Source organism: Chiloscyllium punctatum, chromosome 48, assembly GCF_047496795.1.
Source record: "Chiloscyllium punctatum isolate Juve2018m chromosome 48, sChiPun1.3, whole genome shotgun sequence".
In the NCBI taxonomy this organism is placed as follows: domain Eukaryota; kingdom Metazoa; phylum Chordata; class Chondrichthyes; order Orectolobiformes; family Hemiscylliidae; genus Chiloscyllium; species Chiloscyllium punctatum.
In genome coordinates this window covers 26,133,509-26,149,643 of record NC_092786.1, presented here as the reverse complement: position 1 = coordinate 26,149,643, position 16,135 = coordinate 26,133,509, and the positions used below count along the sequence as shown (strand labels likewise).

The following is a 16,135-nucleotide window of genomic DNA, read 5'->3' as shown; positions in this document are numbered from 1 at the left end:
GGTGCTCAAGTTTCCTTCCACAATTCAAAGATGTATAGGTTAGGTGGATTGGCTATGCTAAATTACTCCATAGTATCCGGGGATGTGCAGGTTAGTTGGATTAGCTATGGAAAATGTGGGGTTGCAGGGATAAGGTGGTGGCTGGGAATGGTTGGGATGCTCTTCACAGAGTCTGTGCAGACTTGATGGGTCGAATAGCCTCCTTTGACGCTGTTTGGTTTCTGATTCTGTGTTTGTTCCAGATTTCCAACATCTGCTATATTTTGCTTTTATCCCTGAATTTCAGCCTGGAGGCTCTGGATTACTTGCCCAATGATAATGCCACTATCACCACTTCCCCTGGCTTCATGGATCATATGCTACTTTCTGAAGTTGGTTATTGTGTTGATCTGGGGTCACTGACAAATTTGTGAGGCTCCAGCTGTTAGATATGGAATCCCTACAGTGTGGAAACAGGCTATTCAGCTCACCAAGTCCACACCGACCCTCCGAAGAGTAACCCACCCAGACCCATTCCCTTACTGCTCTACATTTACCTGAGACTAATACACCTAACTTATACATTCCCGAACACTATGGGCAATTTTAACAGGGCCGATTCACCTAACCTGCACATCTTTGGATTGTGGGAGGAAACATAGGCAGACAAGGGCAGAATGTGCAAACTCCACACTGTCACCTGAGAATAGAATCAAACCCGGATCCATGGTGCTGTGAGGCAACAGTGCTAACCACTGAGCCACCGCACTGCCCCCAGAGTTCTCTAACAACATGACCTAAGTTGATTATGCAAACTTAGCAACAGTATATATACAGTAAGATCTTAACACACAGCACAATATTTCAACCTGTTCTCCAAACAACACTATCATTTTAAAGATACTCAAATTGAGAAAAGTTTCACTTCAACCTCAACTCTTACATTTTTATTTGTTGATTCCTTCCAGTTTCTTTTCCTTGGATTTGAGACAAATTTATAATTCCCTTCAGAGTCTGCTGTTGTTAACTTTTCACAATTCTCTTGGCCTAAACGTCTTCAGTTCTAAAGACCTGAACATTCTGTACACATACTCTCCTGGCTTGGAAGTGCCACAAAGTAAAGCACTTTGAGCATGACTGGTTCCCCGAACTAAAAGCTTGATTCTCCTGCTAGAAGAAACCATTCTCCCTTCTGAACTGAACTCCTGGTTCTTCTGAACTAAGTTAAAAATCACACAACACCAGGTTATATTTGGTTATTGTGTTGATCTGGAGTCACTGACAAATTTGTGAGGCTCCAGCTGTTAGATATGGAATCCCTCGTGTGGAAACAGGCCATTCAGCCCACCAAACCAAAAGGTTTATTTGGAAGCATTAGCTTTCAAAGTGCTGCTCCTTCTGAACTAAGACTAAGCTTTCTGGTCTGTTACAATCTCAGCAATACAGTCCAGCTATTCACACTATAGGGTTCTTCCAGGTAAAGTCATTAAGATTTACAGCACGGAAATCAGGTCTTTTGCCCAAAATGTTGATTTTCCTGCTCCTCGGATGCTGCCTGACCTGCTGTGCTTTTCCAGCACCACTCTAATCTAGACTTTGATCTCCAGCATCTGCAGTCTTCACTTTCGCCATATCCCTCTAAACCTTTCCTATTCATATACCCATCCAGATGCCTTTTAAACGCTGGAATTGTACCAGCCTCCACCACTTCTGCCAGCTCATTCCATACACACTCCACCTTCTGTGTGAAAAAGTTCCCCCTTAGGGCCCTTTTATATCTTTCCCCTCTCACCCTAAATCTATGCCCTCTAGTTCTGACTCCCCCACCCTGGGGAAAAGACCTTGTCTATTTATCCTATCCATGTCCCTTATGATTTTATAAACCTCTTTAAGATGACCCCTCAGCCTCCGCACTCCAGAGGAAATAGCCCCAGCCTATTCAGCCTTTCCCTACAGCTCAAACCCTCCAACCCTGGCAACATCCTTGTAAAACTTTTCTGAATCTTTTCAAGTTTCACAACACCCTTCTGATAGGAAGGAGACCAGAATTGCCCACAATATTCTAAAAGTGGCCTAACCAATGTCCTGTATAGCCACAACATGACATACCAACTCCTATACTCAGTGCTCTGACCAATAAAGGAAAGCAAATGCCTTCTTCACTAAGCTACCTACCCAGAAGTACGAAACTGCACTCCAAGGCCTCGTTGTTCAGCAACATTCCCCAGGACCTTACCATTAAGTGTATAAGTCCTGCTAAGATTTGCTTTTTCAAATGCAGCACCTTGTATTTATCTAAAGTAAACTCCATCTGCCACTCCTCAGCCCATTGGCCCATCTGATCAAGATCCCATTGTAATCTGAGGTATCCTTCTTTGCTGTCCACTAGACCTCCAATTTTGGTGTCATCTGTGAACTTACTAACTGTACCTCCAATGATCACATCCAAATCATTCATATGAATGATGAAAATTAGTGGACTCAGTACCAATCCTTGTGGTACGCTGCTAGTCACAGGCCTCCAGTCTGAAAAGCAATCCTCCACCACAACCCTCTGTCTTCTATTTTCGAGCCACTTCTGTATCCAAATGGCTAGTTCTCCCTGTATTCCATAAGATCTAACCATGCTAACCAGTCTCCTCTGAGGAACCTTGTCGAACACCTTACTTAAGTCCATATACCGCTCTGCCCTCATTAATCCTTTTTATTAGGTCTTCAAAAAACTCAGTCAGATTTCCCACGCACAAAGCCATGCTAACAATCCCTGATCAGTCCTTGTCTTTCCAAATACATGTAAGTCCTATCCCTCAGGATTCCCTCCAACAACTTGCCTACCACTGATGTCAGGCTCACTGGTCTATAGTTCCCTGGCTTTTCCTTACCACTTTTCTTAAATTGTGGCACCACGTTAGCCAATCTCAGCTAGGGGCCCAGCAATCATTTCCTTAGCTTCCCAGTTCTAGGGTACACCTGATCAGGTCCTGGGGATTTATCTGCTTTTATATGTTTCATGGCATCTAGCACCACCTCCTCTGTAATATGGACATTTTTCAAGATGTCACTATCTATTTCCTCACACCCTACATCTTCCATGTCCTTCTCCACACGTAAACACTAATGTAAAATACTCATTTAGTATCTCCTCCATTGCCTGTGGTTTCACACATAGGCTGCCTTGCTGATCTTTGAGGGGCCCTATTCTCCCCCTAATTACCCTTTTGTCCTTAATGTATTTATAAAATCCCTTTGGAATATCCTTAACCCTATTTGCCAAAGCTATCTCATGTCCCATTTTTTCATCCTGATTTCTCTCTTAAGTAGAGTCCTACTGACTTTATACTCTTCTAAGGATTCACTTGATCTGTCCTGTCTATATCTGACATATGCTTCCTTCTTTTTAACCAAAACCTCAATTTCTTTAGTCATCCAGCATTCCCTATACCTACCAGCCTTACCTTTCACCCTAACAGGAATATACTGTCTCTGGACTTTCGTTATCTCATTTCTGAAGGCTTCCCATTATCCAGCCATCCTTTTACCTTGCTAACATCTGTCTCCAATCAGCTTTTGAAAGTTCTTGTGTAATACTGTTAAAACTAGCCTTCCTCCAATTTAGAACTTCAACTTTTAGGTCTATCTTTTTCCATCACTATTTTAAATCTAACAGAATTATGGTCGCTGGCCCCAAAGTGCTCCCTCACTGACACCTCAGTCACCTACCCTGCCTTATTTCCCAAGAGTAGGTCAAGTTTTGCACCTTCCCTAGTAAGTACATCCACATACTGAATCAGAAAATTTTCTTGCAAACACTTAACAAATTCCTCTCCATCTAAACCCTTAACACTATGGCAATCCGAGTCTATGTTTGGAAAGTTAAAATTCCCTCCTCTGACCACCCTGTTATTCTGACAGATAACTGAAATGTCTTTACAAATTTGTTTCTCAATTTCCCAATGACTATTAGGGGGTCCATAATACAATCCCAATAAGGTGATTGTCCCTTTTTTATTTCTCAGTTCCACCCAAATAACTTCCTGGATGTATTTCCAGGAATGTCCTCCCTAAGTACAGCTGTAATGCTATCCCTTATCAAAAATGCTACTCCTAATTCTCTCTTGCCCCCCCTTTCCATCTTTCCTGGAACATTTGTATCCTGAAACATTAAGCTGCCAGTCCTGTCCCTGAGTTCATCTGCCTTCCCTGTTAGGCCTCTTGTATTGAAATAAATGCAGTTTAATTTATCAGTTCTGTCTTGTTCTCTGCTTTGTCCCTGCCTGCCCTGACTGACTCACTTCTGTTCTCAACTTTACTAGTCCTCCCCACCACCCACCACACTCGTTTAAATCCTCCTGAGCAGCTCTAGCGAATCTGTCTGCCAGTATATTAGACGCCTTCCATTTCAGGTGCAATCCGTCCTTCTTGTACAAGTCACTTGTACCCCAGAAAGAGATTCCAGTGATCCAAAAATGTGAACCCTTCTCCCCTGCACCAGCCCCTCAGCCACACATTCATCTGCTCTATCTTCCTTATTCTCCCCTCACCAGCTCATAGTACTGGGAGTAATCCAGATATTACTATCCTTGAGGACCTCCTTTTTAAAATTCCTGCTTTACTTTATATGTTCTCCCTTCAGAATCTCATCCTTTTCCCTTTCTGTGTTGTTACTTCCGATATACACAATGACCTCCTGCTGGTCCCTCTCCCAGATATCCTTGATCCTGGCACCAGGAAAGCAACACACCATTCTGATTTTTTGCTGCCTAACTTGCCAGTCATCACATACTTTCCTGGAACTGATATACTTGGGTCACTGTTCCAAATGACTTTGACAGGCTTGAAATAATTACCTTCCCACCTATCTCTACTTTAAAATCCAAAGTATACTAAGTTACGCATTCATTATTACAACATTCTCTGAGATTGTGGGTCTGATTCGCACAGCAGGTAGAGCCCCGCCCTTTTATCAGCACAGCCTCTGACTCTGAGTTACACTTTGGTCGATCGACGCTTACAGGTAAGTTGTCGAAATCGTATGACTCACGTTTTTTTTTAAAATCTCCTGTCCTTTCAGCAGTTCACATCAGCAACTCAATTGGACCTGTGTAAGGCAGCCCGCCCTTCAGGTGTTGTGGAGTGAAACAGTATTAACTCTAATAGAAGCTCCTGAGTTAGCTGAACTGTACACGTGTGGCGAGCCTGGCTGGATACTCTTGTGATCGAACAGTTCATGTTCGCTGTAGTCCTGTGACCTCTGACCCTGACTTAAAGAATTTTGAAAGCTACGTGTAAAAGGTGAGCTACATATTTGTAATTACAGTCTAAAATTAAGTCCATCTCTGTCTAAGTATTTCCTGAATGTTCTGTGTCGGCCCACAAACACGATATGTACCCAATGACTGCTAACGCTAGACTCAGTTTGTCCTCATAACCTGTGCAGAGGATTGGTTCAGTTCCAGTTCAGGATTCAAAACTTACTTCGAAGTGAACCAGTGTTTTTTTTTAGTTTTCACGTCAAGGTAAAACTGTGTCCTTTAATCGGAGAGAAGGTGTTAATGTGTGAAGTAATGTAGTGATTTTGCAAGAATGAATGCATGGGTCTGAGCAGTAACCAAACTCCAGTTCCGAGAGGTGGGGACTCTCTGAGTTAGCAACAAGGAATGTAACTTAAATGACACACCAACCCAGTTGTAAACTTGGGAAAGGAACTCGTTGGGATCCGCTGCGGAAAATTGTTGCATTCGAAAAAAACAATTCTTGAATTAGCCCCTGCTCCCTGAGCTGGCACATTGTTCAACGATAGCCAGTTTTTTCCTTGTAATTCGTGTGAGTGTCCGAGTTGTTGGGATAGTTTGTGTCTTGGGGGTTAGATTGGCCAACTTCATGGTGAGGAAGCGGGTTAATCTCGTTGTTTAACCTGAAAAACGGGTTTTGAAATTATAAACCGCTGTCAGATGTGTAACGCCTTGTGTGTGCAGAGCTCTCCTGTTTAAAGAGTGGTTCCAGGCCGCAATTTCTGTAAAGGCCTGGCACGTTGATTTCTAACTCCTTAATTTATCGATATAAGGAGTTTAAACTCCAAACTTCGTTACTGACGCTCCAATTGACCTTGTTTGGTTGGGGGTGGGGTGGAAACTTTCCATAACAATCTCGGTAAACATATAACAAAATCTAGGACAGGCAAGGACGTTTTTAAGAAAGCCCGAGCACCAGATCACTGTGGATTCGTATCGCCTGTCGGAATTCTAACGCTAGGAGAATCCTGTCCTCTAGTGACTTCTTAAGTGATCCCAGGACTTTCAGCATTCGCTCGAAGGCTAAACACTTGAAGTCATAGAATCTTACAGCAGGAGGTCGTTCGACACCCATCGTGTAGATACCGGCTCCGGAAAGAGTTATCCAGCTGGTCCCACTCTCCAAGGAGAAAGTGAGGATTGCAGATGCTGGAGAGTGGGACCTGAAAATGTGTTGCTGGAAAAGCGCAGCAGGTCAGGCAGCATCCAAGGAGCAGGAGAATCGACGTTTCGGGCCCGAAACGTCGATTCTCCTGCTCCTTGGATGCTGCCTGACCTGCTGCGCTTTTCCAGCAACACATTTTCAGGTCCCACTCTCCAGCCCTCTAACTCCTTCACTTTCAACTCTGCATCCAGCTTTCTTTTGAAACCTCCTATTGAGTACGCCTCCATCACACTCTTGGGCAGCTCAATCCAAATCCTATCAACTCTGAGTAAAGATGTCATCTTATCTCACTCCTTGTCTTGCCGGTAATCTTGAAATTATGATTCTCAGTTATTCAGATACCAACTAGTGGAAACAGAATATCTTTTCAAAGTTTGGGAGAAGATTTGTAGCTTGGGTGCTCATTGTTGTGGTTCTGTTCGCCGAGCTGGGAATTTGTGTTGCAGACGTTTCGTCCCCTGTCTAGGTGACATCCTCAGTGCTTGGGAGCCTCCTGTGAAGCGCTTCTATGATGTTTACAGCGGCACTACAAATGCCGGAGGAAACATCACAGAAGCGCTTCACAGGAGGCTCCCAAGCACTGAGGATGTCACCCATACAGGGGACGAAACATCTGCAACACAAATTCCCAGCTCGGCAAACAGAACCACAACACACAATATCTTTCCTGACTGTCAAAATTGTTCATAGTTTTGAGCATCTCAGTGAGGTTCACCTCTTGATCTTCTCTGCTGCAAGGAGTATAAGGCAAATCTCTTTAATCTTTGCGTGTGTCTAAAATCTTTTGTTCCTGGTATCCATTTCAGTAAATCTCCTTTGTACTTTCTCCAGAATTTTGATATCTGTCCTTTCAATAAGATATCCGAAATGGAACACAATGCTCCAAATATGGTTTAACCAATGATTTAGATTAGATTACATTACAAGTCCACACCGACCCGCAGAAGCGCAACCCACCCGTACCCCTACATTTACCCCTTACCTAACACTACGGGCAATTTAGCATGGCCAATTCACCTGACCTACACATCTTTGTGACTGTGGGAGGAAACCGGAGCACCCAGAGGGAACCCACGCAGACACGGGGAGAACGTGCAAACTCCACACAGTCAGTCGCCTGAGGCGGGAATTGAACCCGGGTCTCCAGCGCTGTGAGGCAGCAGTGCTAACCACTGTGCCACCGTGCCGCCCACATTTGTTTGATGCATAGCATCACTTCCCTACTTTAATACTCTTATACCTCTACTTTATACAACTCTTTCAACTTGCCTGAGCACCTTCAGAGAATTATGCATGTGAACCCTGAAGTTCCTATGCTCATGTACTCCCCTCGAAGTTGGAACATTAAGTCTATACTGTTTCTGTTTCTTCTACCAAAATACATTTTCTCACATTTCTCTGCTTTGAAATTCATTTGGCAAGTGTCTGCACATTTGGGTAACTTGTCACTGTCCCTCTAAAGTTACTCAGCAGCATCCTCATGACTCAGTATTCTCCCGAGCTGAGTATCATCTGCAAACTTAGAGATTTTGCCCTTACCACCCATCTCTACATCACTTTATGTAAAAGGGCTTCCAACACCGATCTCTGGAGAACATCACTTTCAACACATCTCCAGTCTGAGAAATACTGATCTACAACTACCACCATTCCCTATCTTTCTAATCCAGGCTGTCAAGGACCCATTAATCCAAAGAATTTCTAATTTACTAACCAACCTGCCATGTGGCATTGCATCAAATGTTTTCTGAAAGTCCAAATATACAACATACACAACATACCCTCATCCACTGCCTGTGTCTCTTCGTCAAAAGAACTCAATCAAATTTGTCAGATGTAATCTTTTCTTGGCAAAACCATGTTGATTATCTGGTAATAACTCTGTATATTTAACCTAATCTGGTATTATAGCCTCCATCAATTTTCCCACTTGATGTCAAGCTGACAGGTTTGTAGTTTCCTGGGTTATCTTTTTTCCCTTTCTTAAACAATGATGTCACATTTGCAATCCTCCAGTCCCCTGGGTCTAATCCTCTTTTCAGGACAGAAAACATCTGTCAATAGGTCTGTGATTTTTCTCCCTTTTAACTCTTTCAGAAACCTAGGATGCATTTCATCTGGGCCCTGGTGACTTCTCTACCTTGAGTATTGCTAGCCTTTTTAGCACCTTTATCATTAACACCTACATTTCAACTAGGCCATTGTCACCATATTCTAATTGGGTAAAGATAGAAGCAAAATATTTATTTGGTACGTAGAGTCACAGAAATGCACAGCACAGAATCAGTCCATGCTGACCAGATATCATAAATTAATCTCGTCTCATTTACAAGCATTTGGCTCATATAGCCATCCAGATGCCTTTTAAATGTTGTCATTGTACCAGCCTCCACCACTTCCTCCAGCAACTTGTTCCATACACGCACCACCCTCTGCATGAAAACATTGCTCCTTGCATCCCTTTAAGTCTCACCTTAAACCTTTGCCTTTGCCTTTTGGTTTTGGACTCCCCTGCCCTGAGGAAAAGACTTTAGGCTATTCACCCTATCCATGCCCCTCATGAATTTATGAATTTCTATAAGCTCACCCCTCAGCCTCTGATGCATGAGGGGAAGTAGCCCTCACCCATTCAGACACTGTCTGCAGCTCAAGCACTCCAACCCTAACAACATCCTTTTCTCTGAACCCTCTCAAGTTTCACAACATCTGCAAACTTACTAGCCATACCTCCTATATTCACAGTCAAATAATTTATGTAAATGACAAAAAGCAGTGGGCTCAGCATCAATTCTTGCAGCATACTGCTGGTCACGGTCGTCAGTCCAAAAAGTAACCATGCAACACTACCCGATCTAAGTGGCTACCTCTCCCTGTATTCCATGTGATCTAATCTTGCTAACCAGTCTATGATGTGGAACCTTGTTGAACGTCTGACTGAAGCCCACCAATCTCCTTCATCACTTCTTCAAAAAATTCAATCAAGTTAGTGAGACATGATTTCCCACACTCAAACCTATAGTGACTATCTCAAATCAGTCCTTGCCTTTCAAATACATGCAAATCCTGTGCCTTAGAATCCCCTCCAACAACGAATCCATCACTGACGTCATGTTCACCAATCTATAGCTTCCTGACTTTTCCTACCACCTTTCTTAAATAATGGCACCACGTTAACTAACCTCCAATCTTCATGCACCTCTCCCATGGCTATTGATATAAATATCTCATCAAGGGTCCCTGCAATCACTTCCCACAAAGTTCAGGGGTACACTTGATCAGGTCCTAGAGATTTTTCCACTTTGTGTTTTCAGATATCCAGCACTACTTCCTCTGTTTAGATATCACTATCTACCTCTGCAAGTTCTCTAGCTTCCATATCCTTCTCCACCTCTGACGCATTCTTTGTGATCATCCTGGTAATCCAGAATCTGAAGGACGTTTCTTGTGGATCTCCCAATTTTTGGTTTGCAGTTAGGAACCTGCTCTCATTTTGCTGACCTGGGGGGGATGTCAGTTATTTTAGTTACTTCTTCCCCTTTTGTCTCACTCCCATGGCTCCATCATGAGACAGAAACAAAAACAAAACTGCAGCTGCCGGAATCCGATGTAGACAGGCTGGAGGCTGGAAGTACACAACAAGCCAGGCAGCTTCAGGAGATAGAGCAGTCGATGTTTCAGGTGTAACCCTTCTTCAGGACCCATCATGAGAGAGTCTGACAAAAGGTGAACAGTTTGCAGTAAGAAAAAATCCAAAGGTTTGAATTTTGGCTTGATTCTCCCAATCAGCTGTTTTGGCATAAAGTAGGTAAATATTTCTGGGGGATGGCATTGAAGATGTTTACCTATTTCTCCATCTTTGACTCTGTTGCAGAAACGTAGTCTCATTACTCTTCTAGTCTCCCGAAGGCACAAGAAGAGACCATTCATGTCAGACAGTCAACTGCAGCCTTTGAAGGGAGAGAGATTCAGATTCCTACTTTTTATGAACCAGGCCAAACCCCTCAAAACATTTCAAGAAAATAACCTTGACCCTAACTTTGCTAGTTATTTTAAGCAGGTATAATGTGGATATTCCAGGACGGATGCAGTAGGTTGAACCACAGAGTTTTAAACAAACAGAATTTATTTACAAGATTACAGAATGAAACCCAAAGAAAAGAGAACAAAATATAGAATAACTTCAGCTATCTGAAACTCAGAACTTTACGATGCTGGTTCCCAATACTTGCAACAATTCCCGTAAACACCCTTTTACACAAAAGGTAAAATCACACACAGGGTCTTAGGGGAGAGACAGAAAGACAGATGGAAGCCTCTTCTTGGAGCTGTATTTTGGACCAGCAGCCTCAAAACTGTCTGAATGCTTCAGTGAACAGCCAGAATGCTAAAACCAAACCAAATCAGAGTAAAGCTGAGCTGGGAGAACTGGCCTTTCATTGTACAAGTTTTTTTTAAACATAAGTCTTTTGCCTGAGGCAGTATCTGTTAGTTATAATTAACTTGGCCTTCAAGCCCATTGAAAGCCAGACCTTTCAGAATCGCTGCTTTTATGACCACCCTGGGGAAAAAAAACCAAGGACACCATAACCTTGTTAAAGGAGCACCATCATCACACACTACTCTTTGAATGAAGAAGTGCTTCCTCAACACCCCTGAAATAGTCTGGTTCTAACACTGAGGTTGTGTCCTTTTCTTCTGGACTCTCCTCGAGTACTGTCTCCATTTATTGTAACAAATGCTGATAATTTTAAACATCTTAGATCTATTCCTAGCCTTCCATGTTCAGGACAGCACAGCTGGAGATCCGAGCTTAGAATAATAGCTTCCCTTACAGTGTGGATGCTGGCTATTTGGCCAATCAAGTCCACACTTGACCCTCTGAACAGCATCCAACCCCAAGCCAAACCCCCACCTTGTCCTGTAACCCTACATTTCCCATGGCCATTCCACCTAGCCTGCACATCCCTGGACAGTCTGGGTGATTTAGTATGGCCATTCCACCTAACCTGCACATCTTTTGATATGGAGGGAACCTTGAAGGAGTGCAGTCCATACCATGGCATTAGTAAGCAAGGGAATGTATAGTGGGGAACTGCAAAGGAGGGTTTGTAGTTTTGGAAGATTCTACAGTTTGGGGAGGAGTGGTTGCAAACAGACATTTCTGTAACTGTCATTAAGTTCTGCTAACTATGTTGTCTATCCAACAAGGGACATCGTGGAAAGAGACAGGGATGTATGCATTCGAATTGGGGTGTGGGCAGGAGAGCATTCTAGGCCAGGGTAGATTCATCTTGGGTCTTTATAAATAATGAGGAAGATGTTGATTCAGAATGGAAGCAGGTGATGTTCTCATCTGCGAAAGCCAATGTCCTGTTCTGACTGACACCATTTAATTCAATTTGGTTTCTCAGCCTTTCTGCCTCTCTCCCAAAATGCAGCCAGAGGCCTTCATGTGGAAAAAACACCACCTCATGGTGTACAGAAGAAGCCCTTTGTTTTGTTTTTGATACCTCCCTTCTCTACTAAGCTGCAGGGGCCAGTTAGTTCAGTTGGCTAGTTTGCAATTCAGAATTATGCCAACAGTGTAGATTCATTTCCTGCACCAGCTGGAACCTGGACTCTGACCATGAAGAATGCTCCTCAACCTTTTCCCTCGTGTGAGGCATGGTGACCCTCTGGTTAAACCACCAGGAGCGTCGATGAAGGGTTTATGTCTGAAACATTGTCTGACCTGCTCCTCGGATGCTGCCTGACCTGCTGTGCTTTTCCAGTGCCACACTTTTCAACTCTCTTTCTTCACCCAAAGTCTGTTAAGTTGTCAGATTTGCTAGAGTTAATGCAACTTGCAACATTAACTCTTTCAGAATCATTATTTTAGACAATATGGATGCCTGCACCTGCACTTTGCATGGGCTGGTTACTTCTTAGCATTCAGTAAAACTGTTCAACCCCTTATGTATTTTCACAACTCCTTTATTTATATCTGTGAGTAGATTTTCAAATATAGAGCTCTTTAGCCTTGTACCCCAAACCTCCCTCTTCACATGTTCACTCTAGACTAGTGACTTCGTTAAGTAAGCAGTTACATCATCTTTACCCAATTTATATCCCCCACCACCTCTCAGAGAGGCACCTCTTAGAATTAGTCTGTATTTGATGTGTTTTATATAAATTTGAATGACTTCTACATAAAATGATTTCATTTTTAAAGATGCCCTGGCCATGAGCCATGTACCATTTAGCATATGCTTCCTGGTGAGAATATGTCAACATGATGTAGTTTCTGTGTGTCTACACCCAGTCCTCCTTGTGATTCTGAATACTGACTTAGCTTCTGTTTAACCTTGCTGCTGGACTCAGCCCAGGATGGCACCTGCTATTTACCTTCTGATTGGATTTGAGTTCTGTTTGTCTTATTCATAATCAGCTTAGTTGTAGTTACTTTAAAACCTGTACTATGAATCAAAGTTCAAACTGAACTGCATACAGGAACTTTGGTACTTTTTTTTACTCATAACAACTGAAGCAGTTTCTGACAGCACAGTGATGTGTGAATTTGGTGCAATGTGAACAAGGCCCACAGAGCTTTTTAAACTATTCATTCATAGGATATGGACATCATTGGCTAGGTCAGCACTTTTGCCACCCTTAATTATGCTAAAGGTGATGGTTGAAAGTTCAAAGAATCTGACCCAACAAAACAGAACGGCAATATCTTTCAGAATCAGGACGATGTGTGATTTGGAGGGGGATCTTGGAGGTGATGTACCAATGTATCTGCTGCCCTTGTCCTTTTAGATGGTAGAGGTCACATGTCTGGAAGGTAATATCAAAGGATTTTTGAGTTCCTGCAGTGCAACTTGTAGATGTTAGACATTGCTGCCACTGTGCCATTGGACGAAGTAAATGGCAGTGATGAGAATGTTGACCAGGTTGATGGCTTTGTCCTGAATAGTGTTGACATTCTTCAATCTTATTGGAATTTATGGTCAGAATTTGCATGGTACAAATGTCACTTGCTCCCTGTCACCACATGTTTTGTTTTAGTGTGTTATGTCTCAGTCATGTATCTTTTTAAGAATGCAGCATGTCTTGGAGAGGCATGCTTATGAAGTCACATAGCATGGGACCTCAGGGAATGAAAATCTTGGGCGGCCTCCTAAATCTGATCACTTGAAGGGAATCACACTTGTCGAAGTCGGCTCATCTCTTGTGACTGAAGAGCCTGATACTTGCCCAGATATGTGTCTGTGACTGTGAATTGCACATAATAATCTAAGTAATAAATAATTTGAATCTTTTGAAACCATTATCCCCACAGTTTGCCAGGGATGACATAACTTTTGACACATCAGGTTAGTAATGTATGAGGCAAAACTCACAAAAGTATAGGTCTAAATGGTGCTGCGCACTGTTCAATTGACAGCAAGAATCGTGAATTTTGATCTTTTTAATTTGATCTCAGTAATGTTGTCACTGGCTGGCCAGCATTTAGTGCCTGTCCTGGTTACCACTGAGAAAGTGGTAGTGGTGAACTGCTTTCTTGAATCACTGCAGTTCATGAGCTGTTGCAAGGCCTTAGAGGGGGAATTCGAGGATTTTGACACAGTGATAGTGAAGGAGTAGCAATATATTTCCAAGTCAGAATGGTGACTGGCTTGGAGGGGGAACCTGCAGATTGTGGTGTTCCTCTTGTCTCTGTGGATGATTGTTGTCATAGAAGGTGCTGACTAAAGATGTTAGAATTTCTGCATTGCATTGCATACACATTGCTTCTATTGAGCACCTGTAATGGAGGGAATGGATGATTGTGGACATGTCAATCAAGCAGGTTGCTGTATCCTGTATGGTGTCAAGCTACTTGCTTGGATTAGTGCAACTTTAACACTCAAGTGGCTCATATTCCATCAAGCTGCTGACTTGTGCCTTGTAGATACTGGACAGGCTTTGGGGAGACAGGAAGTGAGTTACCCAGCCTCTAGCTTGTTCTTACAGCCACTATTTATGTGGCAAGTCAAGTTGGGCTTCTGTCAAAGGGAACCCCCTAGGCATTCACTTTTTTCTTCTTTTGGGCCATCCAGTTTAATTTCTTTGGTAAGATTTTAGAGTCCATTGTTAATAATAAGATTGAGGAGTACTTGGAAGTGCATGGTAAAATGGAGTTGAGTCAGCTTGGTTTTGCCAAGGGAAAGTCATGCCCAACAAATTTTAGAATTCTTTTAAGGAGGTAAAGAGCAAGTCAAACAAGGGAGAGCCAGTGGACATGATCTATTTGGATTCCCAGAAAGCCTTTTAACAAAGGCTGCTGTAGGAGACTGCTAAATAAGGTAAGAGCCCATCATGGGGAGGGCAAGGTACTAGCATTGAGAGAGAATTAGCTGACTACCAGAAGGCAGGGAGTAGGGATAAAGAGGTCTTTTTCTGGCAGCCGGTGAAAAGTGGAGTTCTGCAGGTGTTGGTGATGGGATCACTACTATTCAAGTTATCCAGAACTGAAGGAATTGTTACTAAGTTTGCAGATGGCACAAAGTTAGGTGGAGGAACTGGTTGTATTCGGGGAGTGGAGAGGCTACAGAAGGACTTGGACTGGCCAACGCATTGGCAGATGGAATAGAATGTGGGAAAGTGAGAGGTTATACACCTTGGTAGGAAAAATAGAAGCGTAGACAATTTTCTGAATGAGAAAAGGCTTTGGAAATCTGTAGAACAAAAGGACTTGGGAGTTCTAGTCCAGGATTCTCATGGGGTTAACATGCAGGTTCAGATTGCAATTGGGAAGGCATTTCAACAGAGCTAGAAGACAAATTCGGGACATACTGCTGAGGCTGTGTAAGGCTTTGGCCATACTGCATTTCGAACAAATGTTTTGTAAGCTGTGTCTCGAATGGTAGAATATAAAACATCGTGCAACACAGAAACAGCCCCTTCGGCCCTTGATGTAACGCTGATCTTTTATCCTACTCTAAGTTCAGACTAAAATGCACACCCTTCATTGTACTATCTTCTGTGTGCCTATCCAAGAGTTGCTAAAATATCCCTAATGTATCTGACTCTACTACCGCTGTTGGCAGTGCATTCCACGCACCCACTACTCTGTGTAAAGAAACTACCTCTGACATTTCCCCATAACCTTACTCCAATCACCTTAAAATTATGTGCTCCCGTGATAGCCATTTCCACCCTGGGAAAAGGTCTCTGGTTATCCACTCTATTTATGCCTCTCATCATCTTGTACACTTCTCTCAAGTCACTTCTCGTCCTCCTTCCTTCCAATGAGAAATGCCCTAGCTTCCTCAAACTTTTTTCATGAGACATGCCCTTCAGTCCAGGTAGCATCCCAGTAAATCTCCTCTGCACCCTCTCTAAACCTTCCACATCTTTCCTATAATGAGGCAGCCAGAACTGAACACTCTATACCAAGTGTGGTAACCAGGGCTCTGTAGAGCTGCAGCATAACCTTAGCTCTTAAACGTAATCCCCCTGCTAATGAAAGCCAACACACCATCCACCTTCTTTCCAACCCTATCAACATAGGTGGCAAATTTTGAGGGATCTATGGAGATGGACCACAAGATTCCTCTGTTCCTCCACACTGCCAAGAATCCTGCCTTTAACCTGCCTTCAGGCGGCACGGTGGCACAGTGGTTAGCACTGCTGCCTCACAGCGCCAGAGACCCGGGTTCAATTCCCACCTCGGGAA

At 43.1% G+C, this 16,135-nt stretch overlaps 1 protein-coding gene across 2 annotated transcripts in view; it reads left to right on the top strand.

The window, feature by feature from the left end:
- The first annotated feature begins 4,774 nt into the window (after positions 1-4,774).
- cers3a (ceramide synthase 3a) overlaps positions 4,775-16,135 on the top strand; it is a 102,604-nt gene continuing 91,243 nt past the window's right edge. Inside the window, exon 1 of one of the 2 annotated variants that reach the window (XM_072564886.1) lies at positions 4,775-4,993. The gene's annotated coding sequence lies outside the window, so the exon portion shown is untranslated. Of the gene's footprint in view, positions 4,994-5,017; positions 5,272-16,135 lie in introns of those variants that run through there. The other variant, XM_072564885.1, reaches the window with a different exon arrangement.